This window comes from Bos indicus, chromosome X (assembly GCF_029378745.1).
Source record: "Bos indicus isolate NIAB-ARS_2022 breed Sahiwal x Tharparkar chromosome X, NIAB-ARS_B.indTharparkar_mat_pri_1.0, whole genome shotgun sequence".
In the NCBI taxonomy this organism is placed as follows: domain Eukaryota; kingdom Metazoa; phylum Chordata; class Mammalia; order Artiodactyla; family Bovidae; genus Bos; species Bos indicus.
This window is the reverse complement of record NC_091789.1, coordinates 129,036,403-129,049,999: the sequence shown is the minus strand read 5'-3', so window position 1 is coordinate 129,049,999 and position 13,597 is coordinate 129,036,403.

The following is a 13,597-nucleotide window of genomic DNA, read 5'->3' as shown; positions in this document are numbered from 1 at the left end:
AGAGCGGCATGGAACAGCTCTTCCCTCAGAGCCTTTAGAGGGAACCAGCCCTGCTGATACCTTGATTTTGGACTTCTAACCTCCAGAAGTAGGAGAGAATAAGTTTCTGTTATTGTAAGCCATTCAATTTGTGATTATTTGTCACAGCAGCTCTAGGAAACTAATACACCACATGTACTGTAATAGCAAGGTACTGTTACCACTTATCCATGGGGTCGCAAACAGTCGGACACGACTGAGTGACCGAACACAACAGCTGTTCCCCAAAGAACAGGAAAGAACATGCACTGATGAGGATGCAGAGAGTTGGAACCCTTATGCACTGTTGATGAGAGTGTAAAATGGTGCAACTGTTATGGAAGATGGTATGGGGGATCCTCAAAAAATAAACATTAAAAACTATCATATGACCCACGAACCCCACTTTTTGGTACATATTCAAAAGAATTCAAAGCAGGATCTCCAAGAGATAGCATTCATCATAGCATTATGCACAGTAGCAAAGAGGTGAAAGTAATCCCCCCTAAAGGCCACTGACAGATAAATGCATAAAGAAAGTGGTGTGTGTGTGTGTGTGTGTGTGTGTGTGTGTGTATTATACAGCTTTAAATCCTGTTACATGCTACAACATGGGGAAACCTTGAGGACATTATACTAAGCAAAAGAATCACAAGAGGACAAATACTGTATCATTGCACTTATAAGAAGTGCAGTCAACTTATAAAGCAGTCAAAATCGTAGGAACAGAAAGTAGAAGGGTGGTTACCAAGGGCTGGAGGAATTGGTGTTTCATGCATATAAAGCTTCAGTTTTCATTTTTTACAGTTTTTTTTTAATTAAAGTGTATTTAATTTTCAGGTGTACAGTGAAACTATTCAGTATATGTATACACACATATATTTTTTTCTATTACAGTTAATTATAGGATATTGAATATAGTTCCCTGTGCTATACAGTGGGACTTTATTTATCTACTTTATATATAATGGTTTGTATCTATTAATGCCAAACTCCCAATTTAGCTTCCACATATAAGTGATATCATATGATATTTGTCTTTGCCTGACTTACTTGTCTCTGTATGATAATCTCGAGGTCCATTCATGTTGGTGCACATTGCATTATTTCATTTTTTATGGCTGAGTAGTATTCCATCACACACACACAAACACACACACACACACACACACATCTTTATCTGTTCATCTGTCGATGGACATTTAGGTTGCTTCCATGTCTTGGCTATTGTTAATAATGCTGCTAAGAACAGTGGAGTGGATGTATCTTTTTGAATCAGGGTTTTCTCCAGATATATGCCCAAGAGTGGGATTGCTGGATCATACAGTAGCTCTATTTTCAGTTTTCAAAGAAACCTCCATACTGCTTTCCATAGTGGCTGTACCAATTTACATTCCCATAAAGGTTCAGTGTTTTGAATTGAAGCAGTTATAGAGATGTGTTGTACAACAGTGCAGATATACTTAACACTACTGAACTGTACACTTAAAATGATTAAACGATGGTAAGTTTAATGTTATGTGTTTTTTACCAGAAAATAAAATAGCTGAGTACCAGGCAGAAAGGGCTAAATGCCATGGTGAATAGAGTAAGGTGCTTTGAAAATTCAGCTGGAGAACAGACTTAAAGTTGTAGGGGTGCAGAGAGAAAGCAATCCAGAGGTTTTATGGCAATGACATTTGTGGTGGATCTCCAGAAAAAAGTGGGCTTCCCTGGTGGCTCAGATGGTGAAGAATCTGCCTGCAACGCAGGAGACGCAGATTCCATCACGGAGCTGGGAAGATCCCCTGGAGAAGGGCATGGCAACCCACTCCAGTGTTCTTGCCTGGAGAATTCCATGGACTGAGGAGCCTGGAGGTCTATAGTCCAAGGGGTCATGAAGAATCAGACACAGCTGAGTGACTAACACTTCAGGAAAAAAGATTGATTTTGACATTCAAGAATGTTGGTGGACATGGACTAAGGGCAAAGAACCTACTTGGAAATGACCGAGTACGAGATGAGCATGGTGCCCTGGCCCTCTGCTGGCCATTATGGTGCTTTGGGGTACTGTAGAGAAAGATGGCCTGGCTTGGCCACCAGAGTGCAACTGGGTTTCAGCTGGGGACCCTTTTGCAGTTCAAGTTCTGTGGAATAGAATTAGCTGTCTCAGGTCCACACAGAAGAAGCTCAGCTGAGGCCAAAGAGTTCTGTGGGTCCGCAGAACATCCAGGCAGAAATAGGAAACAGAAAACTGAAAATGTAGAACCAGTGTTTGGAGGGAAGTTTGGGATTCAAAGTGTAGATAGGGGAGTCAATTTCATAGTGTTAAAACATAAATTATTTTTATGGTTCAACTTAACTCCACATAGACTATAGAACATTGGAGTGGCCACCAAGGAGGCAGACAGCGCCCTCTGGTGGACGTACAAAAGCACTCCTTATCAATACCACGCACAAAATAATTTTGAGCAAATACAGTTCAAGAGCATTCTTTTTGAATAGGTATCCGAACCTTGCTGCCTGGAGCTCCAGATGGGTTTAGCCCGGGTTGTGCCAGACACTGAGGCTGCCTTCTCCTCCCTGAAATTGTATTCCTGCTGAGCATCCGGGTCCAGTAAGAGATCATGCACACTGTTCACACTTTACTCCACTCTAAGATGCCAAGGGCGGCTGGACCAGGCACAGACCCTGAGAAGCCCTGTTCCTCTGCCCCTTATAGCCTAGAGATCAGCCAAGCTCGAGGGGGCAGGGGCCTAGCTCCTTTGACCTGGGGTCTCACTTGGTCCCTCCAAGGCACAGAGTCTGTCCCAAGAAGAGACTTCATCCACTTCATCAGACCACTCCAAGGGAAGATGGGGAGACAAGCCACTTATAGAGAAAGAAGAGAGAGAACTCTGATGCCTCCACTCTCTTACGAATCCACATTCTACTCCCCGCCGTTAGAGGGTGAGCGAGGGACCCCGTGGTGTCAGTTTGCGCTGAGTTCTGGCCGGGACAGTCTGTGACACCAAGAACAGCAGGGAAGAGCAGAGGCTTTCCATCTCATATCCAAGTGGATCCTCACAGACAGTTCTACAGAAGTGTTATTATTCCCACTTTATAGTTGGGAAGACTGCAAGTTCAGAGAGGTTACATTACCTTTCAAAGGTCACACAATACTACCAAATGGGCCCAGGCAGAATTTTTTTTTTTTTTCTTCTTAAATTGAAGTTTAATTCATATACCATAACATTCATAAAATTCAGTGGTTTTTAGCATGTTCACAAAGTTGTGCAACCATCATCTAATTCCAAAACATTGTCATCACCCTAAAAAGGAACTCTATCCATTAGCAGTGACTCCTCATTCCTCCTGGGGTTTGTCTCTTCTAGACACTTCAAGCAAATGCAATCATACAATATGTGGTCCTCTGTGACTGGCTTCTTTCACTTAGCATAACGTGTTTAGGGGTCATCCCTGTGGTAGCCTGAATCTGTACTTCATTCTTTTTTATGGCAGGACAAGAATGTCCATCCTTCAGTTGATGGACAATTGAGTTGTTTTCACTTTGGGGCTGTTATGAATAATGCTGCTCTGAACACTCATGTACAAGTTTTTGGAATGTATGTTTTATAACCCTGCTGCTCAGCATACAGGATCTTAGTTCCCCAATCAGGGATCAAACCCACACCCCCTGCAGTGGAAACACAGAGGCTTAACCATTGGGCCACCAAGGATGTCCCCATGAACATTTGTTTTTATTGGCCTTGGATCTGTACCTAGGAGCGGGATTGCTGGCTCACAGGGAGCTCTCTGTTGAAGTTTCTGAGGTGCTGCCAGACTTTTCCAAAGTGGGTGCACCATTTTTGTCTCCTACCTTTGATGTGTGACAGTGCCAATTGCTCTACAAGTGATTTTCAAACTCATTTACTTCCTGGCTCTCCTTCTCCCTTAATATATATATATTTATTGTTTACTATGTATCCAAGACTGTGCCCCACACTGGAGATTCAAAGATAAATATGCCTCCAGACTCAAGTCATCTTCAACCCAGGGCAAACACAGCATACTTATCTTTGCATGGAGTCCCTGCCTCAGACACTTTTCTTGGACTGTCCCAGCCTCAGGTGTCACTTCTTGTAACATATAAAGATGAATTGCAAAGTTGATGCCAATTAAAAGCTTTTTAAAAAACTTAGAATGACTAGCAAAAAAACCGAACAAACAAAAACACCATTACAAGTTGAGAGAGAGAGAAAGGCTGCGGAAGAAAAAAACTCTATATTTTAGGAGCTCTATTTGCACTCATTTGCTGCTTTTCAAACAAGGCTGTCCCACATTTTAATTTTGCACGGGGCCCCGCAAATCTAGGCTGTGAACTTGGCTGAGTACCCCAGCAGGAAGGCATCACCAAATTCCATGGCAAATGCTGTAGATGTGGGGAGAGGGGAGACATTGGGCCCTTGGGTGGTTTACCACACCATGCATTTGATGACCTGGGAACTTTGTCATCCTGTGAGAACAGGAGGGAATGGAAGGTCTCAAAATGCTCAGATCTTTAATGTTTCTTCCCCACAGCGATAAAGGATGACATTGGATTTAGTAAGAGCCATTGACCCTAAGCAGATTCAATTTTAATTTTATAAATGAGATAGAATTTGGAGCCAGTTGATAGTTTATCTCTCAACTTCAAACACAGGGAAGACTTAGCTGGTCTTACTCACTGCTGACATCCTGGGGAGGGTTGTTTTGCTGAGGGGACTGTGAATTACTCTGATTAGATAGTCCCTTGAGCGGTAGGGAAGGCTGAATAGAAGTGGTGGTAGAGAAATGAACCAGAGAGGGTATCTGACTTCTTCCCTGTCCCCTCATATTGATAGCCTGTCTTTATGTGAAACTTCTTTTCTGATTTCTATCTTTGTTTGTTTTAAATGGTCTCACAAATTTGGTGGAAAATGCAGACATATACCCATAGTGACTTAGCTAGTAACCAGAACACCGAAGGTTAGAATCCTTATCTCTGTACTTTTCCTTTTATTTGGGAAGAGAGTTGCTCTGTATTTTTTATAGACTGTCAAGTTGTTTTTGTAAATATCATTTTGGGGCAACATATTTTTAAAATGATTTTTGTCTCTTTTCACCTTAAATACTGAAATATAAACATCTGTCTGGCGTCCCAAAGTTTAGTTTGCACAAAAACGTTGTCATGTGTTTAAGATTTTGAAAAAGTTTTTTTTTTTTTTTTGCAATTCTACTAACCATCAGACAAGAAATGAGAGAAACAAACCCACTGTCTGCTTAATTCAGCTGTTCAAAAGAATTTTGCTTAGGAATATGTGTTTCTATCCTAGAAATGATTAGTGGATGGTTCAGTTACAGAAGGAGTGAGAATTAACATTTTGAATGAAAGGGTATATAATGAGAGAATTAGAAGTGGAAGAAAATTGCTCACAAATAGAATAGGATTTTAAGCAAGAGATGAATTGATCCAGCTATTTATGTACATCACCCATTTCAATCAGTACATTTTGGGCTCCTTTTCAGTTCTGGCCAGTCTTTCTTAACCTGCTAAAGGTTGAAATTTTACTGTCCAGAGTTATACTGCTGAAAATAGAGATGCATTGTCCTGAGGAGTTGTGCAGCCAGTCTGATAGCACAAGAGCAGGATAAAGCTAGTGTATCTGCCTTCTCTCTTTCCTTTGTCCTCTCATTACTGGGCCCTGAGGGGTCTGGTCCGTGGGGAGATGTGTATGTTGAGGGCTTTCACCCACAAGGACAGAAACCTTTCAGGTTCTGTGGCCCAGGAGAGGCAGGCAGAACCCTGGCTAGTGACTTGTAGAAGCTCTAAGAGGCCAAGTGTTGCCTAGGTAAAGCCAGGTAAGCCAGCTCAGGTGTAAGGTTTTTCAACGTATCATATGCTACAACGACTTTGGAGACTTCAGCCTGCTAACATGGTGGCCGTAGAAATCACTGAAAACTCTCAGGGGCAAAATGCTGGAAGATTTTTTTCACTTGTCTATTATCATCTCTCATATATCAAGGAAATGTTTAACACTGGCCAGCCAAGGGATGCCTATGGGGGCCACTCAGTTATTCTGGCAAATCCACATCCCTGGAAGGGTGAGGGACTCAGAGGAGATCCTTGACCATGAGGATGGGCCGATGGGTGAAGACTTGCACCTTCTGGGTCTGATGAAGATCCAAAGAACACGAGGGTCTCAGGCAGATCTTCTACAGGCCCTCAGCTGGGCCCAGTGTGGATGGGCCACGATTGCTAAAAGGGATAACTTTCCACAGTGAACTACCCCTGTGCATTCTGTCCCCTTGGGGTCAGCATTTGGAAAGAGTCAAAGCTAAGACCCAGCATTTGCATGTGTTCAGAAAAATGGGGACGAGGGAAAAGCCATAACTGAAGTGCAGGTGCTATCAAAGGACTCAGAGCAGATACAGCCTGTTGGAAAGACTTGGAGGTAGATTCCCAGGATCTCCTGGGGCATCTGTGAACAACCAGATTTATTCCCTTGATGACTGATCCAGCTGTGCAGGGGCAGAATGCCCTGACTTGTGTAGACCTGGACCCCTCAGATGAGCATCCCATAGGCTGCGCTTGACTGCCCTGGGCCAAAAGGAGGGACTGAGGAAATGAAAAATAGCCCTGCTGGCAGCTAGTTGTGATGTTCTCAGCTGAGGATAAATAGCGCTGGTAGAAAATAAATAATGTCCAGAGAAGGCCACTCTGACCATGTTAGGAACTAGAAAAAGTCAAGGCCACTCCTCAACCCAGAAAGTGATTAATAGTTCATCCTCTCGCTTGACCAACAGGACTCACTGTAGCTCCTTTACCAATATATTAATAATTCTAGTCCCTTCTTAATTTTCTCCCCTCAAAGAAACGTGAAGATGCCCAGCTATTATACTATTGCTACCTATTAGCAACATGGAATTCAGAACATGCCCCCTCTTCTGTAAACTCTTCTTAGAACCGCTCAATGCCTGCCTAAATCCTCTAATACCCTCTCCTATTCCTTCTTACTCAAGTGCCCTGTGGCTCCCCAGGAGTGAGTTCTTCCTAACTGCTGCAAGCTAATTGGATTTTGACTACAGGCATGCCCTGGTCAGTCTTCTATTGGTAGGCCTCTGTACTGGCCTCTTCTCTTGACACTATCCAATTAGCATCCGAAGAAATGCTAAAGAAGAGAAAACAAATGCCATGATTTTCAAATGTGCACCATTTCTTCTTCTTTCCTCTTACTCCTGTCTTTGCCTTTGTTAACTGGACCTGATCTCTTAGTGACTTCTTTTGTATGCATTTGAAATATCCTAACAGCTCCCTATATAGTGTGTCTCTGAGTCAGTTTGCACACTGTGGTAGACGTTTCCTGAGGATACAGCGGTCACAGCAGGATCTCTGTGTGCTTCCATTTAGTTGATACCTTATATTCAGTATCACACATCTCTCTTTTGAAAATGTCCCTCCACCATTTCTTCCCACTTGGACTCCAGCTTCCCAATAAGCTGCTTAACTCTCTTTGCTGCCCACCAGAAAATAAACAAAAATAAACCCTCCAAACCCCAAAATTCAAAATGACATCAGAAAGTCTCCCATTTTTTAGGCAGAGCAATTAATCTCACTCAAGCCTCTTCCTCAACACTCAGCTCCTTTGTAGATCTAAGGACTTGTTAATGAATGAGAAATGGAAACTCAGCAGAGTATCCAGTAATTGGAGAAGAGTTAAGTATTGTGCATCAGCCTAGTGGACTATCTTACGGCCGTTAAGAGACAACTAAGGCACCCTAGGGCTTCCCTGGTAGCTCAGCTGGTACAGAATCTGCCTGCAATGCAGGAGAGCCCGGTTCAATTCCTGGGTCAGGAAGATCCCCTGGAGAAGGGATAGGCTACCCACTCCAGTATTCTTGGGCTTCCCTGGTGGTTCAGATGGTAAAGAATCCACCTGCAGTGTGGGACATTTGGGTTTGATCCATGGGTTGGGAAGATCCCTTGGAGGAGGGCATGGCAACCCAGTCCAGTATACTTGCCTGGAGAATCTCATGGACAGAGGAGCCTGGAGGGCTACAGTCCATGGGGTTGCAAAGAGTCGGACATGACTGAGCAACTAAGTACAGCACAAGGCAACCTAGAAACAAGGAAAATTGTGTACAAAACAATTGTTTATGAAGATCATAATATAGTGCACACTGTGATTACAGCTATTAATAGGTAGCAATCATCTGTGTGTAGCTCAGGGCCTAAGCTGGGTACCAGGGGGCTTTATATTTATGACTCGATGGCATGAGCAGTTGGCTCTCCACGGCTCTACCTGAATGAAGCATAGAGGAACCTGATGGAAAGCATCCGGGCTTGGGAATAGGATGAGACACTTGCACAAAATTTAGCAGCATGCCAAACAAAAAAAACTTTAGGTAATTTGGGCTTCCCTGGTGGTACAGTGGCTAAGAACCCGCCTGCCAATGCAGGGGACACAAGTTCAATCCTTGATCTGGTTAAGTCCCACATGCCATGAGGCAACAAAGCCCGCGTGCCACAACTACAGAAGCCCACCCACTCTAGAGTCCAAACTCTGCAACAAGAGAAGCCACTGCAGTGAGAAGCCTGCAAACTGCAACTAGAGAGTAGCCCCCACCGGCTCTCTCCCCCCTCTAGGACTGAGCCCCATTGAGAATAAGGGCCCCTCCTTATTAACCCAAGGAGGGAGAGTCCAAAGGCACACACTTGATTAGGGGATGGCTGATTGAAGGGAAGATATTTCCATGTAGTCAAATGTTAAGTAGATCTTCTAGGGGCTTGGGCTGGAACAAGGAGGTACAGCAAGAAAAAGTGCCCCATCATGCAAATCTCCATACAGAGCCGCTCTTATGAATGTAACCCAGGGGAGTGAATCGTTGAGATTCTTGCAGTGTAAAGTGGAGTCATGTCTAGGAGTCAGAAGCAGCAAAGGACGCCGCTAAATAACCTGGGGCCCTGGGGCACTGTTGTCTTTGTGGGAGCAGAGGCTGAAGAGGCTTGTTATGTTTGTGCAAAGATATACGTGGGACAAATCAGAAACCCCCCGCCCCCCGCCCAGGGAAGGCAGACATCTGGAGATGACTTTTTGGTATATTCTGAAGGTTGGGGGTGGGGGCCGATCTTGTTGAGATTCTGTTTTGTAATGGTTGTAAACCTGTTGAACAGCCAGGCTAGGGTGGCCTGTGAAAAATCAGATTCTGTACACAAGTATGCAAGGACTAGAGAGGAATGCCTCTGAACAAAGATGATTACGTCAGAGAGAGAATGTAATGGTTGTGTGAAATCTTTTCATGTTTCTCTTAGTGTTTTTATGTGATTTTTTTTTCAGCTAATAAAAAAGGAATATGAAATTACCTATGCAGAACCAGGCATCATAGCCTGGAATTCAGCAAACTTAAATTGTCCTACTCTAGTTTGTATGCCTAACTCACCACGAGGCCAAACAAACTGAAATGTTGAAGTTTGGAGCAGAGAAAGATTTATTGCAGGGCCAAGCAGGGAGAACTGGTGGCTTGTGCCCCAAAGGCCTGATTTCCCTGGTGGTTTTCAGGGACGAGTTTTCATAGCCAAAATTTAAGGGAAGGTATGCAGTGTATGTGACCTTCCTGTGATTGGTTGGTGGTGAGGTAACAGGGTGGCACTCCAGGAATCTCAGTCATCAGCCTTTTGGTTCCAACCAGTCTGGGATCCACATGCTTGTGCTCACCTAAAGTTACCATCCTCCACATGGGTGGGGACTTTAGTTTCTGTGGGAGAACTCAGAAATATACAACTATGCTCCCTTGAGGAGGAGCCAGGATGCTGCTTTCACTGCCACACTGTTGTTTCTTAACCTTTCCTCCTGTTTCTGTATTCCTTCCTTTCCCTCATTAGTAACTGTTTGAATCTGCCCTTTGGAACTCAGGGAGGGCCTAGAGGCTGAAGCCTTTTTCTCTGCAAACACAAAATGAGGGATGTGGAAAGAGTTTTGTCCTTGGGGAGGGCCCCACAGGGTCCTGCTCAGGTTTCGAAATGACAGTATCTCACATGATTATCTGAATATAAATATGTGAGGTTTTATTGAGATCAAGAGCTTGGCTTTCCTAATAGTGTCCTTACTAGAAAACAGTAGGTCAAGTTTCTATGAAGATAAAGTATCTATAGGATGAGGCCTAAAATCAACATTCTTTTATTTATTCTGGGACTTCCTTGGTGGTCCAGTGGTGAAGACTCTGTGCTTCCAGTGAAGGGGGCATGAGTTCGAGCCCTGGTCAGGGAACTAAGATCCCACATGCTGCGAGGTGTGGCTATAAATAAATAAACATTAAAAAAAATAAAACAAGCATTCTATATTAAAACAAACTAACAACAACAATAATGGCCAGTCATTGTGACATGTAGCCAAGACTGAGGACTAATGAACTAGTGCTGCCCAACAGAGCTTCCTGCGATGATGCAAGTGTTCTATCTGCACCATCCAATAGAGTAGCCACTAGCCGTGTGTAGCCCACACGTGGCCACATGTGAGCACTGAAATGTGGCTAGTATGACTGAACTTTTAATTTTTGTTCAAATAAGTTTAAATGTAGATGTAAATATATTGCCACAGGTGACTACCGGCTCCTGCGTTGAACAGCACAGCTCTCATGCACTGGTGCTCAGACTTGGGCCGAGCATCAGAGTCCCCTGAGCAACTTGGTAAAGATACAAAGGTCCAGGCTGCATCCCACTTCAAGACACTTGGGTGTCTAATCCTTATTAGTTCGCTGGGAGATGTGTCCATAGTGGCACTTTGCAGACTTTTGTGGGGATCTTGGCAAAATGCAGATTCTGATTCAGTAGGTCTGGCATGGGGCCCTGCATCTGCATTTCTAACAGGCTCCCCTGTGACGCCAATGCTGCTGGTCAAGGACCGTACTTTGGGTAGCGTGGCTCTTCAGCATGGCTGACGCTCCAATCCTTTGGCCACCTGATGCAAAGAGCCGACTCACTGGAGAAGACCCTGATGTTGGGAAAGATTGAAGGCAGGAGGAGAAGGGGATGACAGAGGATGAGATGGTTGGGTGGCATCACCGACTCAGTGGACATGAGTTTGAGCAAGCTCCGGGTGATGGTAAAGGACGGGGAAGCCTGGTGTGCTGCAGTCCATGGGGTCCCTCCCCATGGACACAACTGAGCAACTGAACAGCAGCAGCAACAACAACAGACCTTACTTGTATCTGTTTCTTTTTAAGGTACATTCCTGAGTGGATGCTGTTAGCCATTTCCAAATGTTCTACTCAGTGGAAGGTTTTTAAAAATTCATTTAAAATTTTGAGATATAATTGACATATACCATGTAAGCTTAAAGTGTACCACACGTTGCTTTGATCACTTGTGTATTGCAATATAAGTACCATAGAGTTTGTTCACATCTCTATCACCTTACACAATTAAAATTTCTTTTTTGTGATGAGAACATTTAAGATCTAGTCTCTTAGCAACTTTGAAGTATATGATACAATATTGTTGTCTGTAATCATTGGGCTGTGCATTAGATCTCCAAGATTTATTTATCTACTAGTTGCAAGTTTATACCCTTTAATAATAGCTCCCAAGTCCCCTCACCAGGGGAAGAAGTGTTTGGGACATCAGCTATTCTTTCACTTCCCTCCCCTGTTTGAATCAGGCCAGCTACATTTTGTCCTCCTGCCCCAGTTCCCTGCACGTTGAAAATGCCAGCATCTCCCTGAAGACTAGGAAGAGGTAACAATCCCAGGTAAGTGGCATCCTGATCATTTCTGTATTTTGTGCAGAGCTTTATTTTTCTTTCATAATTTACTACCAGTTCCAGAAAAAAAAGAGAGGCTGTGTGTGTGTGTGTGTGTGTGTGTGTGTGTGTGTGTGGAGGGGGGCACTCAGTGTGCACAATGAAAGTGTTTTGAAAATTTACCAGTTGCCACAAATTCCCATCACTGAAAAATGAAAGCTCTGCACATCTTATGGCACAGCAATGGAATCTAACTTGTATTTGCCAATATTGTATTAATATTAAATACAACAATACAATATTGTTGTATTTCCTATAGATATTAGAAAAAATTTCCTAAACCCATTGCTAAAACTTGACAATATAGGCTCCTGATTAGTCAATAGAAGAGAAAGAGGGATTTTTAGTGGGTCAGAAGCAGTACATTGTCTTAACATGGACTCACTTTTTAAGTCTCAGGAAGTTAAATTGATCTTTAATGGGAGATAATGGGCACCCTCTTTCTATTTCCACTACTGGTGTGTTCCACAATGTCACCATACATCAGGCAGCTGCTCCTTTCTTAACAACACTCCAAGCCTACAAAACTCCCATTTAGATAAAAGAACCTAATTCTGCACTGTGCATCTCAATTACAATCTGCTACAAATTGCAGATGCAGGAGAATGAAGGGCTGTGAGAAAAGACCCACGGCTCCCTCAGCCTGCCTGCAGGGAAGGGCGTGTTGTCCCCCAGGTTCTGACTTTTCTAACGCTGAAGTTGTCTGACTGCTGTGGCTGGGGTTGCCTTTACATGTATGTAGATTGAGGCTTCCAGAAATTACCATCTGCCCACCTTCCTGCTCTTCCTCTACTTTCTTGATCACTCCTCAGCCTCCCATTCCAGTTTATTCTTTTTATTTTTGCTTATTTTTGGCAATACTGCACAGCATGTGGGATCTTAATTCCCCAACCAGGGATCAAACCCAGTGAAGTGCAGAGTCCTAACCACTGGACCGCCAGGCAAGTCCCAGCTGTTATTCTTTTCCCAAGCTGTAAATGTTGGCATCTTTCGAAGCTCAGTCCTAGGCTTGCTTTCTTCTGTATTTAGCTGCTGAGTTGCTTGGAACATAAAAGTTTTTGACACTTGTGCCTTCTGTTATTCCATGATATACCTCTTCAGTCTCTCGAAGGTTCTTTTATCTTCAATCCCCCCTTTCCTGATCATAATATTGCCATTTCTGTTTTTTTTTTTATGGCATTGGCCTTGCTGTCTCTTCTTCCTCCTCTTCTTTTTTATAACTTACTGTATAGCTGGGTTTGGTTTCATTTTTTAAAACTCATTCTGACATTTTTGATCTTTCGATAGAATCAAGTCCGTTTGCATTTACTGAATGACTGGTATGCTTGGTTTTATTCCTTCTGTGTTGTATTTGTGCTATACCATTTGACTTTGATGGTCCTTCTTTTTTCTTTTTCCTTTTTTTCTGGTTTTATTAAGTTGCTATCCATTCTATTTTTTTGCCATTGTTAATGGCATTCCATTGTACTTTTCCATTCTTTTAATGGCAACTTGTTATTCTCTGGTATTCTTAATCAATTACTTATTTTGTTCCTATTATTTGAAAATAAGGCACCTCAACTATTTTTCTCACCAAGGCAGAATATTTTTCCCTGAATTCCTTACCCCAATAAGATGATATTGTTAGACTAGTTCCTCTTCCTGCTCTAGTCGAGAAATTTCAAATGCTGTTCCTCCACTCTACCTCCATGCTCACCACATCCAACGTCTAGGGTTTTCTGAAAGTTTAGTTCTAGATTATTATAAAATTGTCTTTGCAGCAACCTCTTTTGTTTTAAGAATCCTTATCTAGTATTTATATTACA